At 44.6% G+C, this 26,098-nt stretch overlaps 1 protein-coding gene, 2 non-coding genes and 1 pseudogene across 3 annotated transcripts in view; all 4 read left to right on the top strand.

Annotated features, from left to right (window-relative positions):
- LOC126485156 (very long-chain-fatty-acid--CoA ligase bubblegum) overlaps positions 1–26,098 on the top strand; it is a 181,954-nt gene that overhangs the window by 58,028 nt on the left and 97,828 nt on the right. The window lies entirely within an intron of this gene.
- On the top strand, positions 17,446–17,563 carry LOC126485527 (5S ribosomal RNA; annotated as a pseudogene).
- On the top strand, positions 18,543–18,617 carry Trnas-cga (transfer RNA serine (anticodon CGA)). The gene has a single exon. It is a non-coding gene; the product is annotated as a tRNA-Ser (tRNA).
- Trnas-cga (transfer RNA serine (anticodon CGA)) lies at positions 18,844–18,918 on the top strand. Its single transcript has one exon. It is a non-coding gene; the product is annotated as a tRNA-Ser (tRNA).

The following is a 26,098-nucleotide window of genomic DNA, read 5'->3' as shown; positions in this document are numbered from 1 at the left end:
AAGTGCTCTGGACTGGAACCACACTGACGCCGCGTTACTATCATAAAAGCAGATCTGATGTCGTGTATGTTGCGTCTGTACTTGGCTGCGTCACCTATGTCAGCTAGTTGCTGTTCTTAAAATAATAGAACTGTTAGGTGTAGTACACTTTTACCTTTGACTTGGCTTTAGGAAACCGGACCCGTAGTCTGAACACAACATAGCGCATTGTTGGGGTGAAATAACACAATTTTATGCTCTGCGTATGGAGCCGAAGTCGGGAGTATTTGAGAAATATCCCGAAAATCAATAAAGATTTTCTCATGAGTTGTTGTTTTCAGTGTCGAGTTATCTGTGTCTGGATGCCTTATTAGCAAACCACCAATGTGTTCATTCTTCTGGTAACGGTTATCATAGGGTCTACATTTAATAATTCACTGTTCTTTCTGAACAACCTCTGTTCCGTACTTTGTCTGTCCAGTTAACATCCAGCTTTAGTATCACGTTTTAATTGATTTCATTTTCTTCTTCACTAGTTTTTCCACTGTTCAAATTTATATACTTTCCGAATTTTTCTCCTCAGTTTTATGTAAATTGTACCTTTCAATTTTCACAGAAAGCTTTCTTCATCTGCTCCAATCCATTACATCACATTTTGTACTGGGTCCTTGTATCGCGCCTCTCATTAATTGGCAGTTTTTTATCCCAGTGTGGCCTTCAGATGATCAAAAAATTATTTGCTGGTTATATGTCGGCCCCTGCTACCTGATGTCTGTCATCGATACGTTTTATCTTTCTCTCCCTATTTACTCGAGTAGTTGCGTTTCTCTACAGTCGTTTCTTCCTGGTTTCTCTTCTCCTGTGGATCTATTTTTTTCTGATAACCCACCTCCACATCCACATTTCCGCCGCTTCTAACGTGTTATCATTGTCGTCGCTGTCCAATTTTCACTTCCAGAGAACAGCACACTCCAGACAAAATATCCTGCGGATTGTCTTTCATTTCCTATTCATAGATTTTGTCAATAAAAGACATCTCTTGTCCTAGAACACAAGTTTAAGAAGAGGTATCAGCTTTATAATTTATGCAGCACACCTGCTTTCTTCAGAAATGTCTCACTTGTTCAATACTGGATGCTTCACGTGTGACGCTTGCAGTAATTTTGTGACCAGCTGTACCTACCAGCAACAGAGCTCTTTTATTAGTCTTTACCTTCAGTTTCTTCTCTTTGATTGCAACTTGCAGTGCTTTCAGCATTGTATACACGTTCTCTCCTAAATCCAAGACTATTATTGGAAAATGATATGAAATGGTCTCAATCTATTTTAATTCCCTTTCTGCTCTCGTTTCAGACGTTAATTTCTTACTCAACGAACATACTAACTGAGGAACAGTCTTGTCACATTCCTTGATTTTATCAAGTTAAGAAACATTAATTACTAATTTTCGTATTCTGTTAATATAATATACTCTATGTAAAGCCAAATGATGATAATTGAAAGGAAATATGAGATACTAAAAACAGAAAGGAAACATGCTCCAGGGAAGCGTGCGAGGTTGCTTTATTACGAAACCAGAAACAAAATTTGAACCCACTAACATCGCTAAACACCTCTATTTACCGATCATTTAATATGAAGAAATTAGGTGAAACATTTGTAACGGACTTCTCCGGATTGGAAGAAGCAATAGGAACGGTGTCGTTCCTGCAAAGTATTTTGCTTACAGAATTCTCAGTTGAGGCATGCTTGAGTTCGTTCGAGTGTTTAAGATCGTCATTAAATCAAAATGACTAACAAAACTGGGAAGGTCCGTAGAAAGCAGCAGAGAAGAGTTGCGTAGAATTTGCTTGTTACGTGAAATCTGAGCTGTGCGCTATCATTGATAAGGAAATGACTGCTTTAGTTATTGTAGTTAACCAACGTAAAGACGCACGATATCTGCAGTTTCGTCTAAATCTGTTGCTGGATTTCTTGGAGGATAATCCTTTGGCAATATGAATCCGAATTTACTGGCGGTAGCTTGGAACTCCTGCACACTCCTCGAGGCCAATGATACAATGTTTCAATGAAACCTTTCTTGACCATCTGATCCATCACAGAGATGTTCTTGCAAGACCGGATTGCTCTTTCGGATCTCTCCCCAACAGATAATTTTTTATCACGTTGGTTATAGCTCAAAGCATACAGGCTAGAAGTGTCTGCTGGTGCAGACAGGAAAACGGAGACTAGCCAAAATAGTCAAAACAGCGTTTTCCTACATGAACTGTAGCAAATAAACTGTACGACAGCGGATAGTGTCATTAGAGCATCAACTAACCTAGCGCTGTGCCTAGGCGACACACTCAACAGCAGGGTGCTCCGTTAGACCACCTCGAAAGGGGCCGCATCGTGAGACTGCGAAAGGCTAAATTTTCCTGTCATTATATTGTGCACCACACTACTCCCCGTTACTGGAGACAATGTATGCAAAAAAGCACGCATGAAAGACATCTAGGATCCGGACGTCTGATACGCATAACAAGGGGGAAGAACCGATGGAATGTCCTCTACGAGCGAACAGATCCAACAACAATAGGGGCAATTCAGCAGGCTATCCTGCCTTCTATGCAATATCCCGTTAAGTGCTAGTACCATTTGCAGGCCGCTGCACGACGGAGGGTTCCGCACACGCCGACCGTTACGAGGCCTGCCACTCGTACTACGCAGATTCGCCTGATGACGGACATCTTTTATAACGCGTCCCATTTCTGTCTTGGAGGCGACGGCCACCAGGTCCGTATCTGGATGCGCAGTGCAGAGTGCCACGAAAAGCGATTTGTGGGCACCCCTCAGATGTCGGGCCAGACTGGTCTGGTGGCGTGGGCAGCGGTATCCGATGGAGCACGCTGACAGCTCTTAACGGGCTCCGTGATGGCCGTTCGGTACTCGGAGGAGATCCTGAAACCGAAGACCCACGCCCATGGCCTATTTCAACAGGACAACGCTCGAGCGTACTCTGGCACTGCAAGTCGCGTCACCTGATCGCCATGGAGCTTGAAATCAGAATTCCATCTCCATCCACCAATCAGCGGGAACTGCACGCTTAGATGCAAGCAGCATGGAATGGAGTATCTCAGGATTACATCCGTGACCAGTATAATGCCTTGCCGCGACTTCCGGACGCTTGTATTCAGAAGCATGGCGGTATAGTAACATAAGCGTTTTGTGGCCATGTAGCGCAATAAACGTTGGTTCTTCAAAGCTGAATGTCTAATCATTTCGTATTGTTATCATATAGCTACCTCCCAACAATGATCGCACTCCACCTTGTCCTTCTCGGAGCATCTCCTTTTATGGCCATCAGTGTGTTTTAAAGATTGTGTCACTGACAGAGATAACTTTTTCTTATTACTGTCTGGACCATGCCTCACTTGGCATGCAGCTCCCAGAATGATGCTCATCAAACTGAAGCCACATGCGACTAATCAAGTATTCGTACGGCCCGCGGTTCTCAGCCGTATTTTGAAAATATAGCCAAATCAAAAACGTCAAATAATATTACGAGCTTCTTAGGAGTGTAATTTTCCTGCTCACTAACAAACTGAGTATACAGAGATACTAATGTCCTTAAATTTAATTGATATTTACGATATTGCAGTGCCTATATTATTCCGAATTACTATACAAAGTTCCTTCGGATATGCATACATATCGGAAGGATCTTTCGATCGTAATAACATAGGCACTGTAATATCGTATTTGTCAGCCAACACCAGCAAGTGACTTGGAAGTAAAATGTCTCCCTGTTCTGGAATGTACATAACGGATGTACGAGTACAGGCTGTAGACACTTAGTTGACGACAAATTGACGTTTGGGTCTGGCCGGCACAAATTTTCTTTGTCGTCATGCCATTATACAGCTGTGGTAATTCATATTCGCAACTACGAATACGTTTCATGTATTAACTGATGTTGGTGATTTCGGCCGTGAGGTGTGTAAAGTTGGCCGCTTAGCTCTGGGGTAGAGGAGCAAGTAGCGCGGTCACTGCGGGGTTAGACGATGTGACAGGGGGAATTTTTTATTGTTTGTCTTCCCGTAATGGGAATTGACGGGAGTGCGCGACTCGTACCGATCAGCTGCTATGGTACAAACATCAAACGGAAGTAACATGGATTCGTGGATGAGCGTTATACAGACAGTCATCTTCGCATGTGGCATACAGGGTGGCCAAATATCTCACGAAATAAGCCTCACAAGAAAAAGCTACAAAGAACGAAACTTGTCTAGCTTGAAGGGGGAAACCAGATGGCGCTATGGTTGGCCCGCTAGATGGCGCTGCCGTAGGTCACACGGATATCAACTGCATTTTTAAAAATAGGAACCCCATTTTTTATTACATATTCGTGTAGTACGTAAAGAAATATGAATGTTTTAGTTGGACCACTTTTTTCGCTTTGTGATAGATTGCGCTGTAATAGTCACAAACATACGGCTCCAAATTTTAGACGAACAGTTGGTAACAGGTTGATTTTTTAAATTAAAATACAAATCGTAGGTACGTTTGAACACCTTATTTCGGTTGTTCCAATGTGATACACGTACCTTTGTGAGAACGCATGCTGTTTCAGCGTGATTACCTGTAAATACCACATTAATGCAATAAATGCTCAAAATGATGTCCGTCAACGTCAATGCATTTGGCAATACGTGTAACGACATTCCTCTCAACAGCGAGTAGTTCGCCTTCCGTAATGTTCGCACATGCATTGACTATGACATGCATTGACTATGCGCTGACGCATGTTGTCAGGCGTTGTCGGGGGATCACGATAGCAAATATCCTTAAACTTTCCCCACAGAAAGAAATCCGGGGACGTCAGATCCGGTGAACGTGCTTCGACGACCAATCCACCTGTCATGAAATATGCTATTCAATACCGCTTCAACCGCACGCGAGTTATGTGCCGGACATCCATCAAGTTGGAAGTACATCGCCATTCTGTCACGCAGTGAAACATCTTGTAGTAACATCAATAGAACATTACGTAGGAGATCAGCATACATTGCACCATTTAGATTGCAATCGATAAAATGGGCGTCAATTATCCTTCCTCCCATAATGCCGCACCATACATTAACCCGCCAGGGTCGCTGATGTTCCGCTTGTCGCAGCCATCGTGGATTTTACGTTGTCCAATAGTGCATATTATGCCCGTTTACGTTACCGCTGCTGGTGAATGGCGCTTCATCGCTAAATAGAACGCGTGCAAAAAATCTGTCATCGTCCCGTAATTTCTCTTGTGCCCAGTGGCAGAACTGTACACGACGTTCAAAGTCGTCACCATGCAATTGCTGGGGCGTAGAAATATGGTAGGGTGCAATAGACTTTTGAGAATCCCGATTCTCGCGCAATTTGTCTGCTACTGATGTGCGGATTAGCCGCGACAGCAGCTAAAACACCTATTTGGGCCTCATTATTTGTTGCAGGTCGAGGTTGACGTTTCACATGTGGCTGAACGCTTCCTGTTTCCTTAAATAACGTAACTATCCGGTGAACGGTCCGGACACTTGGATGATGTCGTCCAGGATACCGAGCAGCATACATAGCACACGCCCGTTGGGCATTTTGATCACAATAGCCGTACGTCAATACGATATCGACCTTTTCCGCAATTAGTGAACGGTCCATTTTAACACGGGTAATGTATCACGAAGCAAATACCGTCCGCACTGGCGCAATGTTACGTGATACCACGTACTTATACGTTTGTGACTATTACAGCGCCATCTGTCACAAAGCGAAAAAAGTAGTCCAACTAAAGCATTCATATTTCTTTACGTACTACACGAATATGTAATAAAAAGTGGGGGTTCCTATTTAAAAAAAACGCAGTTGATATCCGTTTGACCTATAGCAGCGCCATCTAGCGGGCCAACCATAGCGCCATCTGGTTTCCCCCTTCAAGCTAGACAAGTTTCGTTCTTTGTAGTTTTTTCGTTTGGCGCTTATTTCGTGAGATATTTGGCCCGGTCACGATCGATGGACCACACTATATATCTGTAACAAGGAATATGAAACGAAATAAAGGCTGTGGTAATGCAACGCAATAAGTAGTTAAAATGACATTAAAAAAAAATGGTTCAAATGGCTCTGAGCACTATGGGACTCAACTGCTGTGGTCATAAGTCCCCTAGAACTTAGAACTAATTAAACCTAACTAACCTAAGGACATCACACACATCCATGCCCGAGGCAGGATTCGAACCTGCGACCGTAGCAGCCCCGCGGTTCCGGACTGCGCGCCTAGAACCACTAGACCACCGCGGCCGGCTACATTAAAACATAAGTAAACTTCTGTGACCGTGTCTCATATTGCATAAATTAAAATATAGTGCAATTACTGTTATTACTCAATCAAGCATACATTCACACAGACAACACATCATTTTGTCACGCAATGAAACTGTCATAAATTCGGAGCTGCTGACAGTGGCAGCAATCTGAAACAGAAACCAGTCGACACGAAGTGTTCCGACTTATGCCGCCTTTCAACTGTCAGCACTTTGTGGCCAGCAGGCGGCTTATCGAACCGTTACTATAGCCAGTTTTTTGGAAGCTCGTAATATTCCGGGTGATCAAAAAGTCAGTATACATTTGAAAACTTAATAAGCCACGGATTAATGTAGATAGAGAGGTAAAAATTGACAGACATGCTTGGAATGACATGGGGTTTTATTAGAACTGAAAAAAATTTAAAAAAGTATTGCTAGACGCGTGAAAGTTCTCTTGCGCGCGTCGTTTGCTGATCGTGTGCTCAGCCGCCACTTTCGTCATGCTTTGCCTCCCCGGTCCCCAGACCTCAGTCCATGCGATTATTGGCTTTGGGGTTACCTGGAGTCGCATGTGTATCGTGATCGACTGGCATCTCTAGGGATGCTGAAAGACAACATCCGACGCCAATGCCTCACCATAACTCCAGACATGCTTTACAGTGCTGTTCACAACATTATTCCTCGGCTACAGCTATTGTTGAGGAATGATGGTGGACATATTGAGCATATCCGGTAAAGAACATCATCTTTCCTTCGTCTTTCTTTGTTATGCTAATATTGATATTTTGATCAGATGAAGCGCCATCTGTCGAACATTTTTTGAACGTATGTATGTTTTTGGTTCAAATAAAACCCCGTGTCATGCCAAGCATGTGTGTCAATTTGCACCTCTCTATCTACATTATTCCGTGACTTATTCAGTTATCAAATTTATACTGACTTTTTGATCACCCGGTACTATGTTACCAATCCATAAGACAGGTACATATGCGGCCCTAGGTGCTGCCCAACTGTGCTAAAAGATGCAAACACGCTGCTCAACACGAGGACTGCTTGTGTTGTGCGCCGTTGCAGAGGCGCCTCGCGCCAGGGGGCCGTGACCCGCGAGGTCGCGTATGATGCGGCGGGCACTTGGCGGCAGTGCCTGAGCGCCGTGTGCTGTGTGCAGAGGAGGCAGGCTAACACCTCCAACTGGTCCCTCATCTCGTTCGAGGGGTACAGCTTCCACAAACCAATGACGCTGTTTCTATAACTCTGTACGCATTGTTCCCCTTAGTACAGAATCAACAAATCACCCGTAACAACGATTTCTTCGTCTCCACCTACGCGCATTGTTGGCCGTCAGCTCAAAAAAGAAAGAGACAGAAAAACTGTTAGCGACAATGTCGAGTTGGTACAAGTGCTTTTAGTTGAATCTCTCCTGTGTCATCGGTATACTTAGCTTGTGTAGAAGGCTGCAGTTCTAACCTACCTGGGCAGTAGTAAATGATACGTGAATGATATTATTCATTTATTATGCTTTGTATACCTAGGAATATTACGAAAATGTTTATACAGTCATGTACCCGAGACGAACGTAAATCTGGAACTAAGCTATAAAGAAACTCGATTTCAAAATATGGCTTATGACCATAGCATATCAACCTGCAATGAGACATTTGATGAATGTACAGAGCAGTAAATCAGTATCTCATTGCCTTGGGTATTAGAGACAGCCACCGCTTGCTGGGCGATAACCTTTGTTTGATGAATATTCAGTTAAATAGGTACTGATTATATGTGCGAAAAAATCATCCGAAGATATCTTACAACTGAGTTTTAAAAATTCAGGTGTATGGGGCTCTGGACGATCTGTAGTGTCACAGTTGGTCAGAGAACAACAATTCAGATAACTGGCAGAGAAAGAGAAAGCAGCGTCTGTCTCGCACAGCTCGCTTGTGTTTGCAAATACCACTCTAAGACATTTCTATAGATGCACTGAAGGGTTCACGTTCGCTTATGTGCAGTTGCTGTTGAAACTGCACGTAACTAGTATTCAGGGTCTCCAGTGATAGTAATCTGTTTTTTCTTATTCTAGTCTATCTTCCGTCTATAGATCTTTCCACCACCAAGTTAACTATTCCCGAATGCTGTAGTGTCTCTCGCAATAACCTGTCCCTTTCTTTGGACTTCCATACATGCTGCCGCGCGGTGTAGCCGCGGTGTCTTAGGCACCTTGCCACGGTTCGCGCGGCTCCCCTGGTCGGAGGTTCGAGTCCTCCCTCGGACAAGGGTATGTGTGTGTTGTCCTTGGCGTTAGTAGTTTAAGTTAGATTACGTTGTGTGTAAACCTAGGGATCGATGACCTCAGCAGTTTGGTCCCATAGGAACTTACCACAAAAAAGCACCATCGTACATGTTATTTTCCTCACCTTTACTGTTCGCTATTTCTTCTCTTCGAACTTTTTCTATCCATTAACTGTTTATGTCTCCGATAGCATCACAGATTAAATGCTTCCAGTTCCTTCTGCTCCAAATTTCAGATGGTTCGGCCGGCCGGTGTGGCCAAGTGGTTCTAGGCGCTAAGTTCTGGAACCGCGCTACCACTACGATCGCAGGTTAGAATCCTGCCTCGGGCATGGATGTGTGTGATGTCCTTAGCTCAGTTAGGTTTAAGTAGTTCTAAGTTCTAGGGGACTGATGACCTCAGATGTGAAGTTCCATTGTGCTCAGAGCTGTTTGAACCATTTTTTCAGATGGTTCGCGTTTCGCTTCCATGCAGCACTTAAGACAATCTAAAACAACCAAAGATTGACGCACTAGACTCCAATTTGGTACGAGTAGGGTTTAAATCTCCGACTGGTCATTCGGATATGCGTTTTCCATGGCTTCGGTAAAATTTATCGAGAGGAATATTAGGCAAAATATTTCCTGCCGCAGATTTGTAACGCTGCTGGTGGATGTAAACATCGTATCGGACACCGTGCTATTGATCTCGCAACATCATAGTGGCACTGAAGCCATAAGGCTGCAACCGTCTGCTTTTAAACCGCGTGGTTTGCAGGGACACAGTCCACGCAGACTGCAGCACACGCTGGGAGCGAAGTTCGCCGGTGCGGAGACGGAAAAAGTCCGTGGAAAGAATCGTTGTGGAGCGGTTGACGCAGGACGCAACAGCCGGCAACTTTTGCTGACGCGAGATAGGGGGTGCTGATGGTGCACAACAAGTGAGGCAACGCGCTGACCTCGACCCTGGACTGCTGCAGACGCCGCTTCCGGAACGTCAGCAGCGTAGGCTTCGCCACGAGCGCGTCTGCACAACGCCAGCGGAAACACACACACACACACACACACACACACACACACACACACACGAGGCTGTCAGAATAGACAGCATACTGGCATCCACGTTGGTAATAGGACCATGAACTGCCTCTAGCCTGTGTCTTAGGCTTGCAAGAAACCCCTACTCGTACTAAACCTTCAGAAATGTCTCAATCTAGCCAGTGAGTCCGTAGATAGCGGTATTAGGGGCGTATAACTCTCCAATCTTTCAACCCGAGGTTTGCGATAATTAAGCCAGTCCGTCCTTGAACTGAGTTAGTGCGCCGCAGCGTAGGAATTCTTATTATCTGTTATGTGGAGATACTCTCGTAGTTTTATGTCACCTTGCAGAGCCGTAACAACACCGTAGGATATTGAAAATATAATACCCCTGTCTATGTTTTAAGCAATGAAACAGGAAGAAGTATTTTTTTATTTTTTTTACTGTTTGCAAATAATTTTACACGGTTTGCCATTATTTAAGAAACACCGTAGAATCAATTTGTTCACAATGTTTATAAACTAACTATTAATAGTACGAGAGCATTGTCCACCGCATGACTAGATCGAAATGTACCCTATCGACAACTGCCGACTATGGCGCACAATCTGTAACTTGAGCCTACAATCGGTATAGTTCGTATCAGATCGTTCCGGTCGCAGGTTCGAATCCTGCCTCGGGCATGGATGTGTGTGATGTCCTTAGGTTAGTTAGGTTTAAGTAGTTCTAAGTTCTAGGGGACTGAAGACCACAGATGTTAAGTCCCATAGTGCTCAGAGCCATTTGAACCATTGTTAGCAAATATTTGTTAATAACAATTACTTGGTTCGCGCCAGAACACATGTACTTTGCTGACGTCACGAGCGATTTGTGCCTCGGTGCTTCGAGTCCTCCCTCGGCCAAGTGTGTGTGTGCTGTCCTTAGGCGTAAGTTAGTTTAAGTTAGGTTAAGTACTGTGTACGCTTAGGGATCGATAACCTCAGCAGTTTGGTCCCATAAGATCTTCCCATAAATTTCCAATTTTCTGCGTCGGCACCTCATCCCACTGGCTCTGAAAGCACCAGATGGCCAACTGCTGACCAGCTTGGGAACCTTCCCTCACTCCTTACTCCATACGTACTGCAGCGCTGATACATTCACTTGACGTATGTGAAGGAGCAAAACTAGAAATAAAGTAAAATGCGCTCTTATCTGCAAATAGGGAGTACCTTACAGACTCCTCTGTAAGAACCTCAGCGCTTGGCTTAACCATTGGTACCTCTCCATCAGAGCTCAGGTAATAATTATAGGATAATTTCAGCACCTCTAATCGTCCACAACCAACACTACAACACTAAGATCCCGAAGTTAACACTGGAAAAAAACTAAGTTGGAAACCCTTCTTACTAACCATGCAAAAAAGTCTGTAATAGACAAATACTATTTTGCCTGTCCTAAATACTCCTAAACTCGAAACCCATCAACCCATTGTACCAACCATCCTTGTAAACCCTGGCCATCTGCTGCACCTAAACCAGCACTTCTCACCTTCTCCCTATCTGCAGACATCGCAGATCCTTTCCCACGACAATTCAAACTGCTTTCTCCTCCAGGCCATTCTGATGTCTACTTCTCTTGTAAACCATAACCTACCCGGACTGTTTCTTACCGGACGAAGCCTCTAAATCACCTATGTTCCATTTATTATTTCGTTTCAGCTTACACATGTAACTTTCTTATAGAACATTCTTTTTAATCTCGTACCGACCCGAATACCTGCCCTACAGTTACCAGGAGTTCTCATCACAATCGTCCCCGTTGATTGTATAAGCACACACGCCGTTATCATTATGATAGGTATTTAACCATCATATGTTGTCATATAATTGTTTTTATATGTCTGTAAATTATCTTTTAAATGCCTGAAGAGCAGCAGCCAGGCAGTTGCTCGACTTTAAATAACTGACAAATTAAACTACTGGTAATAATTTATATATGTACCATTCTTTCCTCAAATTGTACCAATATCGGCAAGCCCTTGATAGTCATTCTCCCCAGCTCGAATTACGCATCAAACCACGTCTTCGCAGAAACCCATGGAAAACCTACACCTGCCACAAATACCTCACATCCAAAAATAAACAAAACACGTTCGACAACTGAAACATGTGATGTTCTAAAAAGAGTAATTTAGGCTGAAGACCACCGAAATGTCTGCTCGACAACTTCTTCCCACGTAGAGAATTGAAACGAACAATGAAGACCTAGGTTGAGTGCACATTGCACTCAGGGCATTAGGATGAGATTTTCTGTTATTGTTTTCTTTTTGTATGTAGTAAATCCTTTTTGTAATAACTGTCTCTGTATGCATTCTGTAGCTTCTGGGCCCAGTGTTTCAAGAGATGTACCCCTTGGTGAGAGCAAGTTGTCTAAGCCGACGTGGAGCATTGCTACAAGACGACCTGCGCTCCCCGAAGCATCGAATTTCTTGTATGCGTGGTCCAGTGCTTGTTTATTTTGTGCTCGCTTTAGGAATCCAATAATATGATGATCGCACCTCCCAGCTGTTAGTAAGCATGTCGGAGTCCATGCGGTGTGTCAGATGTGCAGTTAGAATAGTGATGTCCAGCGGAAGCATACACTTTCAGTTTGCTTTTGGCATTAGATTGCTGTTCACATTTAGCAAAAGTGTCTGTTGTTGATATCAGGGCAGCTCGCATGACGGTTCGTGTAGTTCTCTTCCAATACCAGCGCTCAGAATTCTTACCCAGTGGTTTGGCTCTGTGATCAAGGCAGTTAAATCGCTTCTTGTGGGAGATGTTATCAAATTTCCGTCCAGCCATCGAGATATAAGTTTTCCACAGTTCTCTTAAGCAATTGGTGTGAACATCTCCTTCGAAAATTAAACGGTCGATTTACTGTCCCATCCACGTCTTACCCAGGGTTTGTTCCATATTTAATGGCATCATTTGTAATGGCCCTTTTTCATTTATCGAAGCTCTTCGCTCACTGACACATATGCAAAAAAAGTGTGTGAAATCTTATGGGACTTAACTGCTAAGGTCATCAGTCCCTAAGCTTAGACACTACTTAACCTAAATTATCCTAAGGACAAACACACACACCCATGCCCGAGGGAGGACTCGAACCTCCGCCGGGACCAGCCGCACAGTCCATGACTGCAGCGCCTTAGACCGACACATATGCAGTGGTTCATTCACTGGAATAGAGAAATGTCGTGTTTGAGAACAGGATGTTTACGCAAGAGTTCCTTGACATGGTGTTAACAACTTTGTCCTGTTTCAGTAGCATTCTTTTCTGTACGCTACCGCATCGAAGGGTGATTCAGCCACTACTTAAAATGGTCTTGTAGACGGTGGGGACACACACTACTTATTTTCAGGCAGTACAGTGGGTCTAAGGGGGAACACGGGAGTCATGACGCCCCCCCCCCCCCCGGCCCAGGTCATTTTAATAAAAGTACGTTTTTACATAGACCAATTTTCAAATTTCTCAGATAACGTACAGGAAAGAAAATAGCATGAAACAAAGAGAGTGGCTATGATTAGAAAAAATTATAAGCTATGGTCAACACAGGACACTATCTAACTGTGTGGGGGAACGCAGGCGGGAATTACTGAAAGACACGGGATTCCCTGCCTTTTACGCACTCACACAGTCGTATTCTGCTGACTTCCCTTCACAGATGTAGCACTAAGTGAAATACTGTCAAAGGTGACTGCTCACTTGAATTTTATGTCTTATATTACAACGTTGTCAAATTTGCGTGAGTTTCTTGCTATTATAGCCATTAAATCAACAGAAAATTTTAAGTTTTCGGACGACTGTTTCCAAATTATTTCTTTCACAGTTTAAACTGCGGTAACGACAGTGTCTTCGTCGACACCAATGTTTTAATCATCCTTTAGTATTTGATGTGTTCTAGAGTGCTCATCCTCCTCATTTTACCGACAGACATTACAGAAATTTCTTAGTGTTCATGTTAAAATGATTTACTAAGCACTGACCCAGACAAATAATAATTGTTATCTAGTTTTCAGATTATCCGCGTATGTTGTTGTTGTTGTTGTTGTGGTCTTCAGTCCTGAGACTGGTTTGATGCAACTCTCCATGCGACTCTATCAAGTAAAGCTGCATGTCCTCGGGAAAAATTACTTCTGTAGTTTCCCCTTTCTTTCAGCCGTTCGCAGTACCAGCACAGCAAGGCCGTTTTGGTTAGTGTTACAAGGCCAGATCAGTCAATCATCCAGACTGTTGCCCCTGCAACTACTGGAAAGGCTGCTGCCCCTCTTCAGGAACCACATGTTTGTCTGGCCTCTCAACAGACACCCCTTCGCTGTGGTTCCACCTACGGTACGGCCATCTTTATCGCTGAGGCACGCAAGCCTCCCCACCAACGGCAAGGTCCATAGTTCGTCGATTTTGGAAAAAAGAAGGCAAAGGTGAACGTAGAAGTATTCCGTTATAATTATAGCGGATATTTTCATTTAGAATACACTTACGCATGTGACTAATTTTTTACAGATGGAAGACAATGCGGACATCAGTCCCATTATGAAGCACGGCTGAAATTTTTGTCCATTGTTTTCCATTTCATGTACAAATAAATGTGGGGACTCTACCCATTTGAAATGTTCGAGGACGATTTCCCGCCTACATTTTTGCGTAGCCCTGTCCTTAGGAGATAAAGTCTGATAATTACCAACCCAATGCTTTCAAAGACAAAAAAGGAAGAACAGCGAGGTCGTTCGAGACGGAGCACACTGTTGGAATAGGTCAACGATGGAGAAGGAAATCGGCCGTGCCCTTTCAAAGCAACCGTGTCGGCATTTGCCTGAAGTGATTGAGGGGCGCCACGAAAAACCTAAACGTGGAGGGGCAGACGCCGATTTGAACCGTCGTCCTCCCAATGCAAGTCCAATGTGTTCACCATTGCACCACCTCTTTCGGTTGGTTACCAGTGCGTAACCCGTAAGTAGTCTAGTGGACTTTGAAATGTGATATGTATCATATCTTGCAAATACAGTAAATAGCACTTCACCGGTTATAATATGTCCGTATTGATTTATTTGTGTTTTCAGTTATCTGTGCAACCTCAGGTCTGCTGAACCCGGATAATCAGTAGCTCACTGTGTGTGTGTGTGTGTGTGTGTGTGTGTGTGTGTGTGTGTGTGTGTGTGGGCGTGACGTGCAGCATGCTAAAAGTGAGGGTGACAACAAGTTGTACATGGTGTAACTGAATTTCCTTTACAGACTTTGAGGACTTGTAGTGGAGACCAAGACGGTCAAGTTTAGCATAGCAAGTCAAGTCTGGAAACTTTGTCCCACTATACGGAAACACCACGACACATGTTTCTCTCTGACTCCTGCTACTAGTCAAATGGCTCTGAGCACTATGGGACTTAACATCCGAGGTCATCAGTACCCTAGAACTTAGAACTACTTAAACCTAACTAACCTAAGGACATCACCCACATCCATGCCCGAGGCAGGATTCGAACCTGCGACCGTAGCAGTCACGCGGTTCCGGACTGAAGCGCCCTAACCGCACGGCCACCGCGGCCGGCTGCTACCAGTCATCTGGGTCCTTACAACTACGGCTCGATGTGACGACGTCAATACAAATACAGTACCTCTGTACCATGTTAAAGTACGCACAATCCCCAATCCCTGGTTCTACATCATCCGCCAGTCATAACTCAGACGAGTAGGTCTTCTTCGGATACTGCAGAGGTATTGTAAATAAAGGACTCCACAGTTAGTAGTCCAGTGGGTTCAAGTCGGGAGAACGAGCAGGCCGAGCAATCGGGCCACTACGAACTAACACTGTTCCCCAAATGTCCAGATGAGCTCTGACCAAATGCGGAAAATGAGGTAGTGCGGCATCATGCTTGAACCACACGTTTTCAAGCACATGCAGTGGCACATCTTCCAAGTGTCCATGCAGTATGCCGTGAACGAATCGCAAGTACGAGGCACCCGTGAGATGTGGAAGTATGACGTAGTCACTCATCCACGCAGTAACCCCCGCCCAAATGTTGAGACTGTAACGTTCGTGAAACTGATGGGCACACACAGCATGCGAGTTTTCATTTGCTCGCACACGACGGTTGTGGAAACTTAGATTATTTCCCTGGTGAACCTAGCTTCATTCGAGAAAAGGATCCGCCTTGGGAAGTCGGGATTGTCTACACAAAGGTGCAAGAACCACCTGCAGAAGTAGGCACACGTAGCAAAATTCTGCGGCTGCACTGCCTGTACCTTCTGGAGGTCGTACATGTGTACCTGCTACTCATGTAGAACACGCCAGACAGGTTGGTGGCACGCATTCTACTTGCTATGTTTCTGATACTCTTCATCGCGTCTTCTTCCACTGCAGGGCGTACAGTCGCTTCAAATTCCGGAGTGCGGCGCCGCCTTGGAGCACAAACAGACGGCCTTGCTAATGGTGTATGTACACATCTCCGACGCCCGCTGGTATACCGTAGAAAAGAGGAAGTGCGAAGGTGTCTAGCGGCATGAAAAACGCTCCGTATACAACTACGACTGGCCTTCCCATTGCACCGAGCTTCGCCATACAATAATATCATTCCGTAAATGTGTAGTTCACCATGTTCGACAGCAACACACTAAAAATTAAATGTACGTATAGCTTGCATTCTGTACTGTAGTGGATGATTACTACTTTACAGTACTATAGTAAGAACAAAGACCACAAGTATAAGAGCAGATACAAACTTATCTGGGCGGGGACAGTACTACAGTAAGAACAGAAACCACAAAGACAACAGCAGGTAAAAAGAACTGGGTGAATTGTAAATAAACCTGTAGTGGGCATGGGACGTTAGGTGATCGGTGAATGAAGTACGTAACACCCTAGTCAGTGGCGCCGAAAATGCGGGAGATCTGAACTTGTGTTGTGGTATTTTGTATGTAGTCGGAAAACGTATATGAATTATTATATTAAACTTAAGCGCCTTGGCCCCACTGTAAGTCCTCGGCGTCTGTAAAGGGAATTTAGGTACACGCTGTATTTAGGTACGGCGGAGGGGAGAGGCACCAACAAACGGTGACACTGCCCCCTCTCCTCTCCCCCCTCCCTTCCCAGTATCTACCAACCCATTGCAGAACCCTGGATCCGTCTCTTCTATCCTTACGGTTTCATGTTAATCGTGGCAGTAGGGAGGAAGATCTGACACGGTTATTGAAAGTAAACTAGACCTCAAAAGCCTGCGCAGGTACAAAACCGTCCAGAGTTTGTGGTGCGTGACTGGAGCGCCTAATAGCCGCAGCGCCAAGCGCGGTCGCTGTCCTGGCCGGATGGCCGCTTCCGAGTCACGGAGCTGGGCGGTCACGCGACTAACCGCCGGTTGCGCGATTAGCGGGACGCAGGCCGCTCTCAGCTCAGAGAGAGGGGAGGCTGGCCGATATCAAGTGGCTGCCTTACTATGCATGCGCTACTACACCGAGGGAATCTGACGGGGAATAAAATTGTGCGCCGTAATATCTCGCTGTTCTACATAACCCATTTGTACAAACGCTAGCACAACATAAACGGTTGAGTCCCATTATTACGACCACCTGTTGGAGTCCTGTCCCTGTGTGAAGGCGGGTGGTGGAGAGGTACACAGTATGAAACGGAAGAGTATCTCGGTGTAATGCAATGCAGTCCTTCTCTAATTCATTGAACTGCCTAGCTGGTTAATATTCAACACACGCCTCATCTAAGATTCAGCTAATCACGAATCTTTGTCGTTACGAGCGTCTCTATTTTGAATACAATTACAAAGCATACATACAGGATGTTCCAAAATGATGTTTACAACTTTGATCATGTATATTTCAAGCAACGGCCTTGCCGCAGTGGATACACCGGTTCCCGTCAGATCACCGAAGTTAAGCGCTGTCGGACGTTGCCGGAACTTGGATGGGTGACCATCCGGGCCGCCATGAGCTGTTGCCAGTTTTTGGGGTGCACTCAGCCTCGTGATGCCAACTAAGGAGCTACTCGACCAAACAGCAGCGGCTCCGGTCAAAGAAAACCATCATAACAACCGGGAGAGCGGTGTGCTGACCACACGCCCCTCCTATCCCCATCCTCATCTGAGGATGACACGGCGGTCGGATGGTCCCGATGAGCCGATTGTGGTGTGAATACGAAGTGCTGCTGTTGTGCTGCATGTATATTTTAGAAATAGAGGTAGGAGAAAGGCGCGATCTGCGACATAATGTTCAGACATACCTAAAGTTTTTGTAGACGTTTAACAGAATTCATTGTGTCCACCATGTGTAGCGCGCAACATATCTACGCAATGTTCCAGTATCCTGCCTAGCACCATTAAGGAGTTCATTTGCTGCTCTGAAGTGAGCTCGCAATTCCAGCAGGTCCCGCACCAGCGTCTGGTAGCAATGTCTTTTATAAAACCCCAAAGGGAAAAAAAATCTAACGGGGCTATGTACGTTTACCATGGGGTGGACACGAAATAGCTCGCACTCTGTCAGTCCAGTACCCTGGAAATGTGAAACTTCCTGGCAGATTAAAACTGTGTGCCGGACCGAGACTCGAACTCGGAACCTTTACCTTTCGCGGGCAAGTGCTCTACTGGCAGAAGTAAAGGTGTGAGGACGGGGCGTGAGTTGTGCTTTGGTAGCTCAGTCGGTAGAGCACTTGCTCGCGAAAGGCAAAGGTCCCGAGTTTGAGTCTCGGTCCGGCACACAGTTTTAATCTGCCAGGAAGTTTCATATCAGCGCACACTCCACTGCAGAGTGAAAATCTCATTCTGGAAACATCCCCCAGGCTGTGGCTAAGCCATGTCTCCGCAATACCCTTTCTTTCAGGAGTGCTAGTTCTGAAAGGTTCGCAGGGGAGCTTCTGTAAAGTCTGGAAAGTAGGAGACGAGGTATTGGCAGAAGTAAAGCTATGAGAACGGGGCGTGATTCGTGGTTGGGTAGCTCAGTTGGTAGAGCACTTGCCCGCGAAAGGCAAAGGTCCCGAGTTCGAGTCTCGGTCCGGCACACAGTTTTAATCTGCCAGGAAGTTTCATATCAGCGCACACTCCACTGCAGAGTGAAAATCTCATTCTGGAAACATCCCCCAGGCTGTGGCTAAGCCATGTCTCCGCAATACCCTTTCTTTCAGGAGTGCTAGTTCTGAAAGGTTCGCAGGGGAGCTTCTGTAAAGTCTGGAAAGTAGGAGACGAGGTATTGGCAGAAGTAAAGCTATGAGAACGGGGCGTGATTCGTGGTTGGGTAGCTCAGTTGGTAGAGCACTTGCCCGCGAAAGGCAAAGGTCCCGAGTTCGAGTCTCGGTCCGGCACACAGTTTTAATCTGCCAGGAAGTTTCACATCAGCGCACACTCCGCTACAGAGTGAAAATCTCATTCAGACCTGGAAATGTGTTGTCCAAACCTTCCTAAAATATCGAGAGCCAGCGAGGAGCAGCATTATGTCAAGTTGCAGTTGCTCGATCTGTGAAATGCAAACTGTTCCGATTCGACTAGACAAACAGTCGTTGTTGTGAAGCCTCTCAAATGAAAAACGGTCCCACCACACACTCATGAGGCAGACACCACACCACACACTTACGTTTGGACTGTCGCGCACAAGTGGGAGAGGAGAAGGGGAGGAGGGGGGCGGGGGGGTTCACAGCTCCACATCCTCCTCACATTCTGTCGGCTTACCTTCCCTGACACAATTTAGGTATTGTACGCCATCGTCAATGCGAAGCAGAATCTCAGTCACAAATGCATCACGCTTTGGTATGTCACCAAGATGAAGCGCATACAGCAGCTGCACCCTAAAAGCATGTACCTTCAGTCACCTGTGTGGACCATTTGCTCGTGACTGGTGGTAATCACAATTGTCGAGACACTTGACGAACTGATTTTGTTGGTCTCCAGATAAACTCCTGTTCCACCCGTTCCACTTCTGCATCACTCGTGCTCGGACGCCCAGAACTCCTCCTCTTCATGGCATTACCAAAGTCCTTGATCTTCGTGTACCACAGCCTGATGGTCAGACGTAATGGTGGTGTGGTTGTGCAACGTGTCCAAAAATTCTGCTGGGCCTGGATGTCAGATTTGTTCTCTATAAACCACTCTAAACAACGTGCGCGGGGGGAGGAGGGGGATGCGTAGCGAGAACCATTTTCGATAATAACTAACGGAAAAAAAACAAGTAAAAAATAAAAAACCTTATACCGTAAGAGTGTGAACATTATGCCGCAAACCGCAGTTTTTTACCTATCCCCACTTCTGAAAAATACGTGATCAAAGTTGTAAAGAGCTATTTGGAACAGACTGTTATGTATCTGTCGACCTCGCCATTGGAATAGGCCTATTAATTCATGTTTACTGCTCTCGATCAAACTTCAGATTACCAAGATCGACAAAGGGTGAATCAAATAACGAGCTGCATTCAAAATGCACTCAGAAAACTGTTAACGCTGGGCACTGGTTTACCCCAAAATTTCTTCACGCGTATAGTCATAATAACCCTGTTCTTGCACACACACACACACACACACACACACACACACACACACATATATATATATATATATATATATATATATATATATATATATATATTGCAATGTATCAGAAATATAATACAGACCATATACGGTCGCAGGTTCGAATCCTGCCTCGGGCATGGATGTGTATGATGTCCTTAGGTTAGTTAGGTTTAAGTAGTTCTAAGTTCTTGGGGACTGATGACCTCAGGAGTTAAGTCCCATAGTGCTCAGAGCCATTTGAACCATATGGACCATAAACAATGTACAACGAGCGAGTGAATCTGAGACCTATACAATAAATTTAATAAATTTACACTCGTCCTTCACTGTTATATTACATGTGACATGACAGCAAATCCTGCCATTCTGCTGTTCTGTCTCTTGCGCAAGTTTCACTGTGTTATTTTTAAACTTAGCGATTAATTTCGATTTTTATTTAAATCAAATATTCCTCCTGCTAATTAATCTTTTTCACACGTTTGGCTTCGAGTCAAACATAACTCATTTTTAAATGTATTGCGTGTTTATGTCGAAGAGTTACATAATGGAACGCGAAAGTTGGCATAACAAACCTCTCAGCTCGTAGACTATTAATGCATTACTAAATCCTTATAGCACGACAAACGCGATCGACCCGATCGGGCAGCGAATTGGCGTGGCGATGCAAAATGCAGTGAATCTCGCGAAGTGCATTTGGGCCACACCAACTATTTTGAAAGAATTAATAACTTCTATGTATAGCTTACTGGCATCTACAACGACCTCCGTGCCCTACGTGCTGACGTGACATCGGCACGGCGAGTCACGCCCAGAGGAAGCCGGTGGCAGACCCCGTGCAGGAAACGGCGCGAGTGGCGTGCTCCGTGACGTCACCAGTCACCTGCCGACGTCACCAGCCGGCGCTGCAGCCCGCGTTGAGCTCCCCCTGTCTGATCTCGTCCTAACCTACAGTCTTGTATGCCACAAATCAAAGTCATGTGTAGATTAAAGAGATTTTTCATTGCAACAGATATTACGGTTTCTTCTCGTCCCATTCGCGTAAGGAACTTGTTTTTAATGGTAGACGTGTGTGACTCACGACATGGTGCGCACGTTTCTACTTTATGGCTCCTGTGTGGATTACGCGCGGAGTCATGTTTCATGTAGTTGACTGTGATGAGTGCATGTTTAGTGTAGTGCCATGTTTATCTTGTTGCTGTCGATGGGAATTCGAAAAGAGAGGGTGCAACTTGTCGCCAGCACATAGCCTACACCTCTCTAACTGCGCCAAAATGGCAGTCGCGTTTAACGTCCGGCTTTGGAAACGTGGATAGTTATAAAAGAGCAAGAGAAAATTACTGCGCTTGTGTTTCTCAAAATCGAGAACATTCGATGTAGCCCGCTTACGGTCATTGCGTCCCACATTCCACAGAGTGGATTCTGTTGTCGAGGGGCAACCCTGAAAGAATGGCAAATTATTCACCTGCCTGAGTAATTAAAGCAGCAAGTTTCTTTGCAGAAGTAGATGAAAGTCAGATAATGCCAAATCAGGTGAAGAGCGAGCACATTTGAATAATTCTTACTTGAAAATACCTTAGTTTTCCCAATCGCAGAGCACTTAAGATGAACATTCATTGGTTTGATGAATTTTGCTTTTCTTTTTCTTGCGATGGAGACCTTGTTTATCCAGTTAGTCCAGAAGACGTGTGTAGTATTTGCTAGTTCCAAGGGGACTCTGGCGTTCGTCGTTCCGTCACATGAAGTTGACATCACCTTTCTTGGATCTGGGCTTTTCGTTTACACCCCCTAACCCCTAATTTTATTGTTGAGTCCGTTATAGCATCTCATCCACAGTAAATAACTGATACAAAAAACAGGCTTGATTCGTTTGAAAACGGTCCAAACATTACTGAGTAGTTCGTTTCCATATTCGATTTTGGTTAGTTTTTATCAGCGGTACAAACTGAGCATAACAAAAAAGGAACAGTTACGTCAACTCCATCTTTCTGCCAGATCGGGAACTTTTCTCCTTACCCACGTATGTCTCTCTACAAGCTAGTTATATCTAACGCGTTATCTCGGTACTGCTGGACCTGAATGGAAACTTAGTTGTTTAAATTCTTTAAGGTTTTTTTTATTTTAGATATTCTATTATTAGGGTTTACTAAAGTTTAAGTCTCATTTCCATGTCTTACACATACCTGCGCTCATTGAGTTAACCTCATTACATTCTCGTTATCCCCTTTTGAGTTTATGGAACTTCCTCCAAAATATCTTATTGATTCGGCTTCTTCCTTAGTCATCATTATTTGTCAGTCTAGGGGAAAAGCTTCCAATAATACAGCTTGATTGTCTCTATAGGCTTCACAGAAACGTAACAGCATTCCTCACTAAACACATATTTGGCCGTGCTTTCGTCCAATGCCTTGCGTTACGTAATTTTGCGTTATTGACAGCTCTTTGTTTACAATTACGCTTAAGGTCAGAAATAATTAGTGGAAGAGATCCTGTGATGTTACTGACCCTCAGACAACGGTATTTTTTTGAAAACACAAAAATATCTCCTAGTGGTCTGGTATCAGAATATACTATCCGCGCAGCGCCGAACACCACGACGGAACCAACGACGTTTACAGGATGAGTTCCCTCTGCCAACGTCGCGTGTGGAGCCTATACTCAACTTCAACACAGTTATTAACTCATTCCCACGCGGCCTGGCTACGCACATGTAATTACTACTGTCAAAGGCATCACTGCGTTCGCATTCTATTGTACCTCCGAGTTACACAATTCCGAATAGCTACTGCAGAACGCACGCCATCGTGGCCCGCCAGTAGTCAGGGTATAAGAAGATGGCTTTACAAGAGTACCCACAGACGCTGCCTGACTGCTGCCCTTAGATCTACCGCGCTAGAACTCACGCTCTCCACAGCCTTAAGGTAAGCATCTGCCAGGAGCCTTAGCATGGCGGTTGTGGCGTGTATTTACTAAAAAATGAATTTACGTTCATCTATCACTTGCCACTTGACTAAACAGCAATTTTACGCGTTTTGTGACTGGAGGGCGTCTCAGTAGTTATAAACACCGTGGAACACGTGTTTGATAACTTACACAACCTTTTTTTGTCCGTTGAACAGCTTAAAGATGACGTGCCACGAGGTTATCAAACGACACGAGATCTTAGTATGAACAGTTCGGAAGGGAAAACGTTATAAGCAAATAGGTTTGTTTATAAATAATTCTTCTGCTACCAGTCACGATTTTCTTTATTTTACTTTTCACACAACGCGTTTTAACGTGCGTTTTTTTTGTTTGTCATGCCATTTCTATGTGGTGTTGTCGATGTGTGAGAATGTGCTTCATTTCGTTGACTTTAAGTTTTCTTATGGTCCATTTGTGCAGTCTCGCACACACTAAACATCACACGCAACTTGCTGTACACTTTAAACAGCTATCCGTTAACTAATCTGAGAACAGTGAGATTCGTATGTAGATACCAAACAGGTGTTTAAAGTTTGAGGAGCTGCTTTTCGCCCTTAACAGATAGCGTGCTGTAGTCGAAGGGGTTGGGCAGGAATAGACTGTAAAACTTCAGCCTCTCGGAGTATCGAATGTTTAAATAAATTATAGGAACGCAGCCGGTAACGTACTCGAGAACTGCCGATATTTCGACGCACAAATGCATCGAGAGAAAGCTTGTGTGGCACTTCAGATCTTCGGTAGGCTGCTCTCATTATTTTCAGCACACTGCCTCGGTACCGTTTATTCTATAGAATATAAAAACACGAAGATTCTGGTGAGCATTTTCAGTTACTGGGACACTGTGATTAAGGAAGCTGCTGAGATTAAACTAGCAAGTGACCTCACAGAGACAAGGGCTTTTATCTAGATTCGGCTTCGAATTCTACTCTCTCCTTCGTTAAGGCTCTGAGGCTTGGGTTAGTGATACCGGCTCACTGGTTAATGTCTCACTGTTGACAGGATGGCATTGGTCATCTTTGTGTGGTGGCTCTAGTTGTTTACTGTGTGTGCTGTCTTTCTACATACGCTCTCGTTATGGTTTGCGCGTTGGCGCAGCCCCGCCCACTGAGGGTTTAAAGATCCATGCCCAGCGATCTCGCATCATATTTGTGCCCTGAAAATGAAGGACTACATACTTCATTCATGTCCAAAAGTTGTTCAGCTGGGTTCATGAATCCGGATTTAGGTGTGTATGTCAGCTATTGAAACTGTTCAGGTTGTTCATCAAACGAGCCTGAATCTAGTCACAAGGCGCGTTGTTATCTTGAAAACGATATTGCTGTTTTGTAAGCAGTTGACCATAGCAATTTTCATTAAAAGGTTGGAGCATTTGCAACAGAGAACGCAAAGGTGTAGAAAAACGCTCCATACCATTAAGAGGTGTAGCCACATTTCATTCTGCCTTGTTGGTAACTGGTGGTAATGATTTCGGGCTGTTCTGTTGTCACTTCTAAGCCAAGTGAAATCCGATGCTTCGAACAAAGCTATTGTTCCCCAGGCGTTGACAGTCCAGATCACAATGGATTTGTCCGCTCCATCAAGGAAGGTGGTGGCTACAAAGGGTTGCAGTTAGTAAGGGCTGCTACATGTGTCTTTCACATCAGCATAAGCTATCACTGTCCTCACCTTATCGACATTTCTTTACGTTGACCCTGCCTCTACATATACGAGGTGCGACATTAAAGTAATGAGAGTGATTTGAAAAAAAATGTTGCTTACCGTTTTAGTCAAGTTTAGTGTTGTCTCCCTCAAAGTAGTTCCTCTCTGATTGCACACACTTTTTCCAGCGCTTCTGCCATTGACGGTAACATTTCTGGAACTCAGCTTCTGTAATATCCTGCAAGACCCTCGTCACAGCTCTTTGGAGATCTTGTGTTGTTTGAAAATGGTGTCCCTTGACCGCCGTTTTGGCTCTTGGAAATAGAAAAAAGTTGCACAGAGCGATATCTGGTGAATAAGGTGGCTGTGGTAGTACTGAAATTTGTTTTGAGGTTGCTGCGCTGACAGAGCAGTATGGGATGGCGCCTTATCGTGACGCAGAATCCAATTATCAGCAATGTTGGCACGGACACGAAGAACTCCTTTACGAAATATTTCTAAAATTTATTTGAAGTAATATTGGTTAACTGTTTGTCCAGTAGGCACCCACTCTTTATGAACAATTCCCTTGGAATCAAAGAAGCACACAAGCATGCATTTCACTTTCGACTTTGAAATGCGAGCTTTTTTTGCTCTGGGTGATCCCTTTGAGCACCATTGCAAATTTGGCGTTTCGCCTCTGGATCGGACTGAAAAAACCAACTTTCATCACCAGTGATAACACGGCTCACCAATTCTGGATTGATTTCCGTTCGCTCTAACAGATCGGCTACCACATTTTTCCTTGTTTCTCGCTGTTGTGATGTGATAGTTTTGGGGACCATTTTTGCACAAATCTTCCTCGTACCAATATCTTCAGTTATTATTAGACGAACCGTTTTTCGATTGATGTTCAGTTCTTCTGCATTCATTTTCACGGATAATTTTCGATCAGATCGTACGAGTTCACGCACCCTGACCAAGTTGACATCCGTCCGTGAGGTTGATGGTCTTCCACTGCGATATTCATCTTCAACATTCGTTCAGCCTTCACTAAACATTTTATGCCAACGAAAAACTTGAGCTCTTGACATAATCTCCTCTCCAAAAGCCTTCTGAAGGTTACCGTAAGATGTCGTCGCGTTTTCACCCAATTCAACGCAAAAAGAAATGGCATACCTTTTCGCAATATTATGCATTTCCATTTCCGTGACGAGAGACACAAACACGTGTTAACTTATTACAGCACAACTCACGACTGAGCAGTTGTATCGATGTGCCGCTTGGACTAGAAGCAGCTTATAGACCAAGGTCAAAGATATTCTGCCTACGCAAGCCTGCAGGGTTGCCACATTTTGCAAAGAAAATCAGTCTTTATTGTCGCACCTCGTAAGTACACTGACG

Source organism: Schistocerca serialis, chromosome 6 (assembly GCF_023864345.2).
Source record: "Schistocerca serialis cubense isolate TAMUIC-IGC-003099 chromosome 6, iqSchSeri2.2, whole genome shotgun sequence".
NCBI classification, from domain to species: Eukaryota; Metazoa; Arthropoda; class Insecta; order Orthoptera; family Acrididae; genus Schistocerca; species Schistocerca serialis.
The sequence above is the reverse complement of the archived record's forward strand: the minus strand, read 5'-3'. Positions and strand labels throughout refer to the sequence as shown.